The 13773-nt window shown below is 41.1% G+C and overlaps 1 protein-coding gene across 22 annotated transcripts in view; it reads left to right on the top strand.

Moving 5' to 3' along the window:
- Positions 1-13773, top strand: part of CHRM3 (cholinergic receptor muscarinic 3) — a 506233-nt gene that overhangs the window by 251810 nt on the left and 240650 nt on the right. The window lies entirely within an intron of this gene.

Below are 13773 nucleotides of genomic sequence, written 5' to 3'. Positions count from 1 at the left end.
AAGAGGTTTGTAATTAGTGAGACTGGGGGGAGGTGGGAGGAAGGAAAGGGATATATGTGGAAATTCTGTATGGTTTCTGTTCAGCTTTTCTGCAAATCTAAAACTACCCTAAAGAATAAGTTCTGTTAACTTAAAAGATTGGACAGAAAATAATCAAAGCACAGCACTCATTCTGAAAATAATTACTGTTTCAAGAAACATTTTTGCAGCCTTAGATGTGTAGGCAGGGATGCAAAGCGGTGCACAGGGTTGGACAGAAAAGTATATATATTGTATTGTGGATAAGAAAGTCAAAATAGTTTGAAAGCCACTGTTTTAGAGAATATTACAAAATCAATACATAATTGCTGGCTGTTTGAAAAGCCAACTCGGAATTCTGGGCATGATTGTAGGGCTGTCTCCCATAAGAGGGAATGGTCCTTCATCCACAGCCATCAAGGAGTAGGAAGTGTGTTTGCTGTGGTATGTCTGCTTTCTGAAATGGTTGTACATTATAGTTACAGGATGCTTTATGAAAGTGTTCAACCATAAGACATAATGAAATTAACCCAAAAGATGTGGATGGCAAAATGATTTTTGTCAGAATGTTTTTCACCATTCCTGACTGGATGTAGTAGCTACGTTTTCAAGTTTGGGTAAAATAGTCAGTGTCTTGATTTTTTTTCTTAGAGCAGCAGAACTGACTGACACCTTAAAACAATATCAGCCCTAGTTTTTGCCAAATATTTGAAGGAACCTGTGAACATAAAGATTGTGTTGATGTGGCTCTGCCTTGCTCAGGAGAGATGCCCAATAAATACAAGTCCAATTTTAGACTGTCTGCAGTTGATGTTAATACAAAACAGGAGTATTTATCTGGTGATTTTGTTTTTATGTTGCTTGGTTGGTCTTTATTTCCCCTTCTCCTATCCCATCTTGCCCCTCTTCCTTCCTTCCCTTCCTCCTTCTTCCTCCTCCCCTTTTCACCATCCTTCCCCTCCTTCTCCTCCTACCTCCTTCTCCTCTTCTCCTCCTCCTACTCCTTCCCTTCTTCTTCTTCTTCTTCTTCTTCTTCTTCTTCTTCTTCTTCTTCTTTCTTCTTCTTCTTCTGTTAAATATCTCTTGTGAATTAATGTGCTTGGGAAGCAGAAGGTCTTAATTTAGTCACCAGGGCTGTTTGGTGCTGGGGTATCTATCAGGTTGGAGCTGAGGAGTGTTTGTCCTGTTTGCTTCATCAGGGCTTTCAATCTCACCTCTTTTTCTCTTCCTTTGTCTTCGCTCCTCTTTAAATACAGATCACCACAAGAACTTTGACTTTTGTAATAGCACACTTACAAGGATATCAGAGTTTGGGAAGGAAAGTAGCTTTTATTCCATGCTTGATTTATCACTGATTGCATAGTATCAAAAGCGTGTTTTAAATTCTTGCTTCTGTGTGGCCCTGTTCTTTGTGCTGTACAATGAAAGTCACAAGCACACTGGTTTTTGCTTCCTTAAGAACAAATCGGGCCTTCTATGTATATCCAAATACTTTCCAAACATGTTCATTTTTTATTCTGTGAGAGGGAGAAAGAAATTTCCCTTGCCCCCTTGGCGAAGGGACCAGTACTGTTTTCAGAATTCATTTTGTGCTCCCACACCCCTTATCTTCAGAATCGTCCTCGTGAATTGTGGGTCCTTTTGTTCCTCAGAGTCTCCAGTGGAGACTACTCTGGGACTTCCCTTCAGACTGCACAGGCCTCGGCCAGCTCACTCAGGGCCCCCCCGGGGCTCCCGAGGCTGTCACTCTCATTGGAGTTTTTCTCTTGATTCAGTGTCTCAAGACATTATTGGAAACTCCCACAAACCTTGCAGACAAAGCCCATCGTAAATCTGGGTCTTCCTGGCTTGTCAGCATGCCTCCTGCTTACCTTCCTGAACATCCGAGTTTACTCCTCGCAGTGGCTTTGCCAGTTCTCCTTCACTCTTCACCCCTAAACCTATACACTGCCCTTCTAACCTAATTCTCTTAGAATACCCGTCACCTGCTTTGTGAGAAACCCAGAGCTCACACCTGTGCCCTCCAGGCATCTTTAAGGCCGCCTGTCCCTATTCCACCCCTCTCTCATCCCACCCTCTGTTGCTGGAGAAGCATCCTGCAACTAAGACATCCTCTTTGCTATCCGGACTCTTCCTTCTCTTTCTGGTCTTCAATATTTGCTCTAGTTATTAACCTAATACTGATTTCTTATCCTTATTTTTTAATGCAAACATTAAAAATAAAAATAATTTTAAATGTTTGCTGACCTCACCTCCCTCTCTTCTTTTCACTCATTCTAAAAGACTTGAGTGCCCAGGGTGCTTCGGTGGCTCAGTCAGTTAAGTGTCTGATTTCAACCCAGGTCATGATCTCAGGGTCCTGGGGTAGAGACCTGCATCAGACTCCCTGTGCAGCGGGGCATCTGCTTCTCCGTCTGCCCCTCCCCCACACATTCCCTCTCTTTCTCTCTCTTTCCCATAAATAAATAAAATGTTTAAAAAAATAAATAAAATAAAAGTCTTGAGTGCCCCACTGTGTGCCTGGTGCTGTCTCCAGCAAACATGCATTTCCCTGCTTCCCCATCACTGCTGAGACTCCGTAGTGTCACCTACACTCCCCAGGCCCCTCTCATCTTTAGTCACTGTCATTTGGCTTCTCCTCCTTCATCATCTCAAAATATTGGTCATAAAGACTTGCAGTGAATCCTTGTCTACCCTAACCTAATCTAACCTACCCTATTTTTCTGGCTTTTCTCCTCGGAAACTTCTTAGAATTTGAGGCAATTGTTACCAATTTTTTTACATTGCCATCAGTAATATCTGAGAATCTATGTTTTTTCACTTTCTTTAGTTGGTTCCTGGGTTTTGGCTAGCAGCTTCTTTTCCACCTCCTGCCTCCTAAAATAGTTATTCCCTAAGACTGAGTCTCCCTCTCCTGTCTTACACTCTTTTCTTCCTAGTCTTTGTGCCTCTGCTCACATAACTCTCATAGCTGTTGGGCGGATAGTTTGTCTTCATATTTTAATCTTTAAACTATCTTTTCGGGTAGCCCGAGTGGCTCAGCAGTTTAGCACCGCCTTCAGCCCAGGGCCTGATCCAGGAGACCCAGGATCGAGTCCCGCATCAGGCTCCCTGCATGGAGACTGCTTCTCCCTCTGCCTGTTTCTGTCTCTCTCTGTGTGTCTGTCATGAATAAATACATTAAATCTTAAAAAAAAAAAAAAAAAACAACTATCTCTTCAAGGCTTAATTTCTGTGTTACTGTTTAAATGGCCCAATGAGTCACCCTCCCATCAAAATTAGCCCCTCTGAAACACAGAACTACTTAACATTTTCTCTTGAAATTTACATACACACACACATGCATTTCCTTCTCCTTTTTATCTCCAAGGAATTGCTGTTCTCCTGGTAATTTGGCCTGATCAAAATATGTGAATCATCTCCTTTCTCTTTTATATCCAGTCAGTTGAGAAGTTCTGTGTTGATCTCTGCCTGAGTCCATCCTACCTGCAGTGAGGCCCCCGCTGACGTTTCCCCAATCGGAGACAGTGTTGGGGCTCAACCGGCCCTTGTGGTTCTTATAGTTTCAAAACACATCTCAGCAACCACCATCAGGGGACTTTGAGGAAGAAGATGTATTTCTCACAGTTCTGAAAAGTGTTAGCCACACCCAAGGGCCACATAGAGAGGTCATAGATAGGAAGAAGGAGCATGACCTAGGTTTCCCCTTTCTAGGAGTCCAAGGGTGGGGTCCCCAGGGGTTACTAATAGGTTCACTAGTGACCAATTTAAAACATGAGAAAAAGCAGGACTTAGGGTTTAGGAAGGGAAGAGTGAAATTGCTGAAGCTGTTGGTTCCCTCGGTTACCCAGGGTTTTCTAGAAGGGGAACTTCATGCGTGGGAGAAGGCTGGTTCCTTATCTGGTGGTTTTATTAGCAGCTGTGTCCCACAGAAGCAGTATGTTAACTTGAGATGGATGTCTTTGAAATTGATGCCGCAGTGATCAAAAGTGATCTTGTACTACCGAAGTCCAGTCAACCGTGTTCTTCATGAGGTTCTTTGTCACTTGTCCCTCCTATTCCAGTCCTGGCACAGGATCTGCTTCAGTCACTGTGTGCCTAGACTCTTGATGTGGCCCCCCAGGTCCTACCAAGGGCCTCATTCTTTCTCACCATCCCCAGTGTGACTGATCCCCACCATGACTCTGTTTCAATTCTCCATTACAGATTGATTATCATTCAACTTTTTGACATGTCTTCAGTGTGAATCCAAGTCATAAAAACGTAGAGCTCCTTGAGGAGACTGCAGCTCAAAGGGGATTTTACTCAAAGAAGCATCTTTTTATTCTTTCCTTTTGCATGTGCCACCTTCCATAAGTATAGGTGGGCTAGGCATGCTACCTGGCATGTTCCCTGCCACAGCCTCTGGACATTTTCTTGTGTACCTCAGAGCCTGAACCCTCTTATCTTCCATGTTGTCCTGTCAGAACTCTACCCCACTCTGCAGGATCCAACAAATCTCCCACTGCCTCATCCTGCCTGATGAGAACTGAGCCCATCCTTCTCTCTGTGTTCCTGTAGCTTTATAACTCTGGTACAAAACCTATTGTCTTTCTCCCACAACTCCAAGAGGTATGGAGTCAGTGTTTTGTGTTGAATTGCTTTGAAATTCAGCAATATGTTCAGACTCGAAGCACCTAATTTTATTGGGAGTTTGCTACTACTTAAAAATTTTCTTCATTCATCACTTAAGGACATACTTTCCAAATTTGATTTGACCTCTGCTTGCTTAGTCCCTGGCTTTTTGTATCTAGTCAGCATTACTTATAGATCTCTTTCACTTAAAGATCTCTATCACATCAGCCTTCTACTCAAAACATTCAGTGACTCTGCTTTGCTCTCAGGATAAAACACAAATTCCTAATGACCAGTTTTTAAAGCTTTCCCCACTCTGGCTCCAACCTAATTTCCTATAACTCAGTTCAGTGTTATTTTCCCCCTTGATCCCACAGTATATCATCTTGATTCTTAGGCTTTGTTTTTATTGTCCACCCCCTCCTTGAAGCACTTCTGAATTACACTCAGAATTTAAGATCTAGCTTATCTCCTGTAAAGCATTTCCTTCTTTTTTCAATTTATCTTTTATGAATGTAAACCTTTCCCATTGGGGCTATAGGACTCACTGCCAATAACACTGAGCACCACATTATGGATGGGTGGGTGGGTGGATGGATGGATAGATAGATGGATGGGTAGGTGGATAGCTAGATAGATCCACACCATACATATGTGTGTGTGCATATATGTAACTTTCTGTCATTTTTCTGATAACATGGTTATCTTTTTGCCCAAAAGATCATATAAGCTTCCCAAAGGCAATGACGATGATTTCCACTTCTTTATATCCCACAGAGACGTTAGATCCCTCGTGTATCATACTCTCTGCTTGAAGTCCTTTGGAATAATTAAATACAGAACATCTTGGAAAAGAAAGAGATGTAATATGTCTCTATTCTAAAAGTTTTTCTGACCCTTATTCTATGTAGTCATATTCTTTCTTTTGGCGTTATTTAAGGTCTCCTACTATTAAAGTGAATTGTTTTACAAGGAGATAAAGTTAAAATTTTTAAAAAATTGTGCCTACAGGAAAATTAGAGCTCCACAATAATGGGATTAAGTTTTGTTTCTGTACAGCCTGCACTCTTAAACATCCTGGTGTTTTATTGTTCTAGCTTAACATTCAGAACAATTCCCAGTTCATCCATAATGTGCTAGTTTTTGGAAAACAGAATTCTAATTTATCACATCAGAGTGTGATTGCAGAAGCTTATGTTCTTTGGTGGAAATTAGTACATGGTTTTGTTTTGGTTTGTTTTTTTGTCCATTCTTGCTTATTAGAAAAACAGTTTGGGGTCTTATTCACAGAAAGAACGGGTAGTTCTAGCGATAATAGGATCAAGGAGGAAATGCCATATTCCATTTTATACAATACCAAAAAATTGAAAGGGACATTAATTTCTCTAAAGGGCATCCCGCATACATCGTTGAACACTACCTTCTACATTGTTCATCAATTTCTATTCTGACTGATTTCATCCTTAGCTTCAATCTCACTGGAAAATCTCAGAGGCTTTGCCAGCACAGAGCCTGTTCATGCACGTGTTCATCAGGAAGGGGCTCAGTACTTCTGGACCCAAACCCCACTCATGTGACTGTGAGCCTGCAGCCAACTTTCCCCAAAGTTAGCAAGAATTCTAATGCCTTAAAAGGGAGAGGTAGGATGAAAATGATGAAACCCAAATTTCCTTTCCCTTTGAAAATTTTTTTTACTGTTTCTTCCTTGGTGTTCATTATGTGGAACTAGTTTCTTGGTTCTGTTTGTTTCAATCAACTTGTTAAAGTGGACTTTACTCAACTTCATGTGACAAAGTGGGTGTTTCTCTACACCTTGCTCTCTTTTTTCCCAGAAGAGCCCCTCTTCCACAGGCCAGACTGCATTGAAATGCATTATTGTTTAATATCACGAACTAGACTCAGATTTAACCAATTTCCCCTCATTATTCAGGTCTTGACTTATATGTGTGACACACATTGATTCTCATATGAGAGCTGCTGTTAGCTAAAAGATAACAAGAGAAAAGTGAAAGACAGCAAAGAAAATTTAAGGAAGGCACAGAAAGACTTCGCCACACAACCCAGGGATAAGGATATGGAGAGGAGAGGGTTAAAACATATATCTCCTGGTAACAAATCTATTAATAATATCTTAATTTTAAAAATGCAACCTGTTAGATATTTAAACTGTAGTAGACAGTTTACTTAAAGTAGACAGAAGAGCATGATAAACCCCTGTACCCACCCCCTAGCTTCAGTAATTGGCAGCACTCAGACAGCTGGTTTTTTCTCTATGGCCCTCTTTTCCCACAGACACTGGATTATTTTTTTTTTAAGATTTTATATATTTATTCATGAGAGACACAGAGAGAAAGGCAGGGACACAGGCAGAGGGAGAAGCAGGTTCCCTGCAGGGACCCTGAAGTGGGACTCGATCCCAGGATCCCGGGATCATGACCTGAGGTGAAGGCAGACGCTCAACCACTCAACCACCCAGGTGCCACAGACACTGTATTATTTTAAAACAAATGCAAGATACGTGTATTTCCCGATGTCCCTAGTGTAATATTTGAATAATAAAATTATTTTTAAATAAAATATTTAATTTTAAGAGATTATCTCTGATATTATAAAAGAATTAAGAAACCAGTTAAGGTTTTATTTTAATCAACTAATTTGAGGTATAATGTATACATAACAACAAGCACCCATTCTAAGTATATATTTGGATGAGATTAAACATATTTGGGGCACCAGGTCCTGGGATCAAGTCCCATGTCGTGCTCCCTGCTCAGTGGGAAATCTGTTTGGGATTCTGTCTATCATGTTCCCTCTGCCCCCCACCTACCCCATTTGTATGCTCTCTTCCTCTCTCTCTAAAAGAAATTTGGGGGGAGTCTGGGTGGCTCAGTTGGTTAAGTGTCTGCCTTTGGCTCAGGTCCTGGGATCGAGCCCTGTATCAGCCTCCTTGCTCTGCAGAGACCTGCTTCTCCCTGTCCCTCTGCCTGACACTCCCCCTGCTTGTGCTCTGTGTGTGTGTGTGTGTGTCAAATAAATAAATAAAGTCTTTAAAAATTTTTTTTTCTAAATTTCTGTATAGATAAGTGTTTTTATATCTCTTTAGAAACTAATGGAGTATAATTGCTCAGCTATGTACTAAATATATGTTTAACTACATAGTAAACTGCAAAATTGTTTTCTGAAGTGGTTGTACCACTTTGCATTCCTATCAGCAGCATATGGGAGTTGCTTTATATCCTGTCTTTGCCAACATGAGTACAGGCAGTCATTTTGATGTGAGCCATTCTTATGGGCATGTGATGACTCCTAATTGAAGCTTTATTTTGCATTTCCTGATAACTCACATTGCTGAGCAGCTTACTCATAGGTTTACTGGACTCCTCAAACTCGGATCATCACTTTCTCAACTCAATGAGGCAGCCGTGCTCTGCCCACTTCCTCTTCCCAGTCTCCAGAAATCTCTTCCAAACAAAGAGCCCAGGTGTTAGATTTTCTTGACTTACTGGTTTCCTGTCTCTCAATCATTACAGTCCTGCATGCACTACTTGTTGTCTGTTCCTGAGAACAGTTATTTAGTTTATCTTGTGCAGTCTTCTAAGGTACCTTTTTTGGGGGTCGTGAGGTATAAGCAATGTAGGTTACACTCCACCCTTGTTACTCTGCCATGGCTATAAATAGAAGTTCAGGTTATTTTTTGAAAATGTTCTGTTTCTTTTTTAGTTTATCAAGAGCCAAGCCCAGAAAATTCAAGTCATATTGTCTGGGGAAAAAAAAACCCTCAACTTATTAACCCTAGGCCTACTCTCTGATAGTATGAGAATATGATGCTGAGAAAGAGAAAAGAAAGCATGCTCCTTTCCTGAGCCTGAGGAATTCTGCCAAACAGGAATGACAGTGGGAGGTAGGAAAGTGAAGCTGTAGAATGTGTGCCTGCCAACTTTCTCTCTTGGAGTTTGAGCCCAGAGAAGGAGAGGTGTGTCAGTGAAAATGAGGCATACACCAAGCCAGGGAGCTGTTGCACACGCAGCCCTTCTACAACATCATAATGAAATCAGCAGTTCAGCCTGCTAGGCCAAAGGAAAGCCTTGGAAGTTAGGTCCTTGTGTGGCAGAGATAGGACCTCAGGATAGCTGGAGAACTTGGCGCTGCAGCTGGGGTGCCATCATGTGGGTCAGGTTACTTCTACTAAGGGCTGCAGCACTGGGCTCAGTGGGGATGTTGGGATCACACCCAGAAAAGGCCTCATCATCAGCAGGAGGAAGCAAGAAGCATTCAACAGAGATGTCTGCCCAACCATAGCAGGCCAAAAAAAGGCAGACAGCATACCTACCCTGTGGTGGATTTAACTATAATGTCAGGAAAACCGGGAGCACACAGATGGATAAGGAGCCCTGCCCCATAGATCAGAGCAGATAGAAAAAGTTATGTCTGGAGATACAAACCCTTTTATCTGTTCCCAAATGTATTGAAGGCACATCTCTTTCCATTAAATACAATGTAGGAAGAAGGACAGAGATGTGGCTTGTAAATTTCTAGTGATTTGTAAGATTTATAAACTTAGGAAGCACCTTTGCTTTCCAAAAAGTTTCTCTACTTTGATCTCACTTCTAGAAGACAGGGAGTGTTACGGAGCAACAAATGCTAGAGATTTACTGCCTAAAACCAAGAGTAAGACCAAGAGTGGGCAGAGAGGAATGTGACACCAGATGACACAGATGATACACACTTGCTGGCTCTCCCTTAGTCCTACATGAGTCAGGAGCAAGCGGCCAAAGACTAGTTTTGTTTCTTCAAATGCTCCTCCTTCTTGCCTGGCCAAAGACAAATGTCTTCCCAGAGATGGAAAAGACCTTGTTGGAGACCTGAGTGATGTCTTAGAACAGAAAACAGAGGAGTGGGAGAATTCTGCAGCTGAGCTATTTTCTTGAGCTTTTTCTCCCTTTAGAAAATGGGATGGAGGGAATGTGAAGAGATGAAAACTGTAATACATAGTGGAAAAGACTGTTGGTCATAGAGCCATTTAAAATCATATACACTGGCAATTATGTCAACAGATCTTCCTATTGTGATCTTATTTTCCATGGACTATCATAATATAAAAATACTTGCTTTTCGTCATTATATTAAAATAGATGTATTTTATCCTCGCATCATACAAAGTGTCTCTCCTTCTCCCTTCCTCCACCATCAAATGGTTAATGATGTGACAAAATAATATTGTAGATGCTGGAAACGATTTAACCATGTGAACACAAACTCTGACTATATTGTATTTGTAGGTATTTGTATTTTAATTCAGTGGGTACTTTAAATGAGTACAATTTTAAATTATATGGTGAGAAGGGGATTAAGGTTCTTAAATGTGTTCATAACTACTCTACCCTAGCACCCCTATTATCTCTTTTGTGGTCACCAGCTAGTATTTACTCACATGTATACTTTGTTCCTACTTATAATCAGAACATACAATTTTTAAACAGCTTTCTTTATCATTCTCTGTATTATGACTTGTTTATTACTTTATTGGCTACTTAATATACTGTGGAGTTAATATAGAAACATTTTCTTAGATCCTCCCCTATTGGATTGTTTCTGTTATCCACTATAATGAATTAGGCTGTAAAGAACATTTTCCTAAGTATGCCATTTTCTAATTTTTCATTATTCCCTTGGGATAATTTGTGAGATTACTAAATCCAAGGGTATGAATATATCTGGGGATTCTTAATATGGGTATAGGTCATATTGGGGGTTTAATGGGCTGTACATGTCTATAGTACCACCAGAAATACATGAGTTTATCAGTTGTTTTCCCAATTGTCTCGCCTGCATTTATATCTTATGATTTATAATTTTAGTTAATGTAATCTGTGTCACTTTTTTATTTATTTGTATTTCTTTAATTGCGATTTGGATTTTAAAAGTTTACATATTACTTTTCATAAGACTTATTATTAGTGAGGCTTAATCAAGGAAACCACTTAAATATCAGACAAGTATAGGTTTCAAATTCCAGCTCAGGCCACTTCTTGTTGTGTATCAACCTCTCAAAAAAAAAAAAATAATGATAATTTCTTCATTTATGAACTAGTGGCAGTGAGGCCTGCTTCTTAAAATTGTTAAAATGATTCAATGAATTGATTGATGCCTCATGTGTTAGTGGCACACAGGGGAAGGTTACTTCTTCTTCCCTCTGTCTCTGCCTTCCTCATCTCTCTACCAACCCTCCTGCCTCTGACTTCTCACACTGATTATTCACTCAAGTTCTCTTGGTACATAATTTCATAGAACCTGCTTTGTCATAATCCATGGGGGGCTCATTGTCAACATTTTCTAGAGAACTGATCTCCGTCTTGCCATCAAGTGCTCAGTTATATTGCAGAGCCCTGAGGTCAAATCTGTTGGACCCCATGAACTAACTAAGTGTTCTCACAAACAAATTGGTAACACATTCAACATAAATGTCTTTCCATAAATTACTTACCTTAGGATTTTGTGTATGGTCCAGTTTGTCTATTAAATGTCTCTTGTCCGAGTTTTCTTCCATTAGGTTTCTCAGAGATGTTTTGATTTATTTGCCTCTTTCTGTTGATTTTGGGTAATACTTTAGCTTAACCTTCTATCTGTTGCATCCCAGCCAAGAACAAGCTTTTTCTGTAGTCACAAGTACAGTTGGTCAAGCAGTCGAAAGATAATATAATTGCTAGACGCTGCATTCTGGGTGATGCTGTCATTTGAATTTTGTCTGTCTTACATCTAGTGTCTGTTTTCCAGGCATTATTGCTTAGTGGTTGCCTGGAATTAGTTTCCATCTTGAGGGCCTTTGTAACAGGAACTGTCTTTCAAAGCAAATATTCTTCTTTAAAGCCATAATAATTCCTGATACGTTGTAAGGTATGAGAAAGCCTATTAACAGGCATATAATTTGTCAATTGGAAAGCATTGAAAATATAAATTTCTATCCTCTTCCATGAGGGCAAGGCAATTTGGGGACTACCAGAAGATTTTCCAGTCTCTTACCTTCATGATGAGAAATTGAACTAAGATGTATTTTAAGTAGTTTCACTCGGGATTTTGTAAAGAGAAATGGGGGAGGGGGGAGAAGAAGGGAAAAAGTTTTTTGCAATCTTTTCCAGCCTCAGCAACTGCGTTTCTTATCGTCTGGAGAATGCTACGGGCTCCTTTTGATTTTTTATTTCTTACATAAGCCTTCTCTTTATGTGTCACATACAAGCTTTCTTCATTTTTGCATTGCTAAACCCACTTTCCGTCATCTCCAGGCCCACTCTCCCCATTTTTAGATATTACAAATGAGCTGGCCTCTTTTCCCATCTCAGTAGATGCAACAATTCTAACTTCTTAAAAACATCAAAGCCCTTCATCCACACATGGGACCAGCAAAGTTATTCAAGTACTGACAATTTCTGAGGTGAAAACCCACCAAGCCTGGGAGAGGCTCCTCTGTAACAATTAAGTCCACAGAAGGAATTGGAGGATCACAGCGGGGTATAGACAAAATGCCTGACGTTTCCATTGTGACTCAGCAGTATGCAGCAGCCATCACTCCTGCAGTGTGGCTGTAGAGACCTCTGGCATTGAAAATACCGAAACTCGGGATGCCTGGGTGGCTCAGTGATCGAGTGTCTGACTTTGGCTCAGGTCATGATCCTAGGGCCCTGGGTTTGAATCCTGTATCCGGCTCCCCACAGGGAGGCTGCTTCTTCCTCTGCCTGTGTCTCTGCCTCTCTCTCTCTCTCATGAATAAATAAATAAAATCTTAAAAATAAAAAAGAAAGGAAAGGAAAATATCGAAACTGACAAGATGAAGCAACATGCACCTAGAATCCCAAACTTGTGTTTCTGCCCCACACTTGCATTCATGAAGCTGGGAGCAGAAGTGGTGACACCAGAGACAGTGTCGTTGTGCCCAGAGCCCACTCTGTAGCATACAATAAGAAAAGCTCTTGATGTGAAATGGGAGGGTGACCAGAGTGGCCATGCCATGTTCATCATCTTACATGCTCTTCCTTGTGAATCCTGGCCTTGTGAGCCAAAGGAGGACTGGCCCCCGGCCTCAGCCTTGGTCTACACGACTCACTTTTTGGTTTGGGCAAGCCCCTCAACTACGATCTCCCCTAGTGCATGGTGCGGGGTCAAGTCACACTATCCTGCCTTACAGAGAGATTGCAACGCCAGGGTGAGATTACATGCATACAGGATCTCGGAACAGGGTTCAAATTCTCTACAATTATTGGGGTAGGGGTTTTTGTTAGTACAATGAGGCTCATTTCCAGTAATTAAAATCTGTAAAAAGATATGCTCCCATTTGTTTGTGTAGGTTCTATTTTTCTCACTCTATTGTACGCCCTTTAAGGCAGCTTTCAGAACATGCCATTCTTCCTCACAGCTTCCTGCATTTGAATATACTGCTTGAATATCTTCCTCCTCCCCTCCACCCCCATGTCCCTTTGTCTGTCTGCTTCTTACTACTCAACACTCAGGACTCAGAGACCTCCTGCTTGCCAGTGCCCACCTCTGTGCCCTCTCTGTTCCATGGTGGGGCAGTTACTTGCCCCTGTTGGGATGATCTGTATCCAGTGTGCTCTTCCATTTGACCGGACTCCAGCTGTTTGAAGGCAGGACCAGGTCTTACTCAGTTCTCAACTCAATACCTGGTTCATGTTATTTGCTCAGTTAATGTTGATCAAAATGATGAATGAATGTCAAATACTTGTTGCCATGAAATAAATTGTACTAATTATGGGGATGCCTGGGTGAGTCAGTGGTTGGGTGTCTGCCTTTGGCTCAGGAAGGCGCCCTGCGGTCCTGGGATCGAGTCCCACATCGGGTTCCCTGGATGGAGCCTGCTTCTCCCTCTGCCTGTGACTCTGCCTCTCTCTGTGAGTCTCTCATGAATAAATAAATCTTTAAAAATTGTATTAACTAAGTGGTTCTTTGCTTATTTGCTATAAAACTAATGAAGGAAACTCAATACTTGGCTTTCTGTAAATAACACAAATATATATGCATCACGTGTACATAGTAAGAGGGAAAGCTAATAAAACACTCCCAATTGTTGGAAATTTCAGGCTGAGGACATGTGACTAGGACAGAGATCACAAGATGTGATGTTTGTGTGGA

Source organism: Vulpes vulpes, chromosome 4 (assembly GCF_048418805.1).
Source record: "Vulpes vulpes isolate BD-2025 chromosome 4, VulVul3, whole genome shotgun sequence".
Taxonomy (NCBI): Eukaryota; Metazoa; Chordata; class Mammalia; order Carnivora; family Canidae; genus Vulpes; species Vulpes vulpes.
This window is presented reverse-complemented; position numbering and strand designations above follow the sequence as displayed.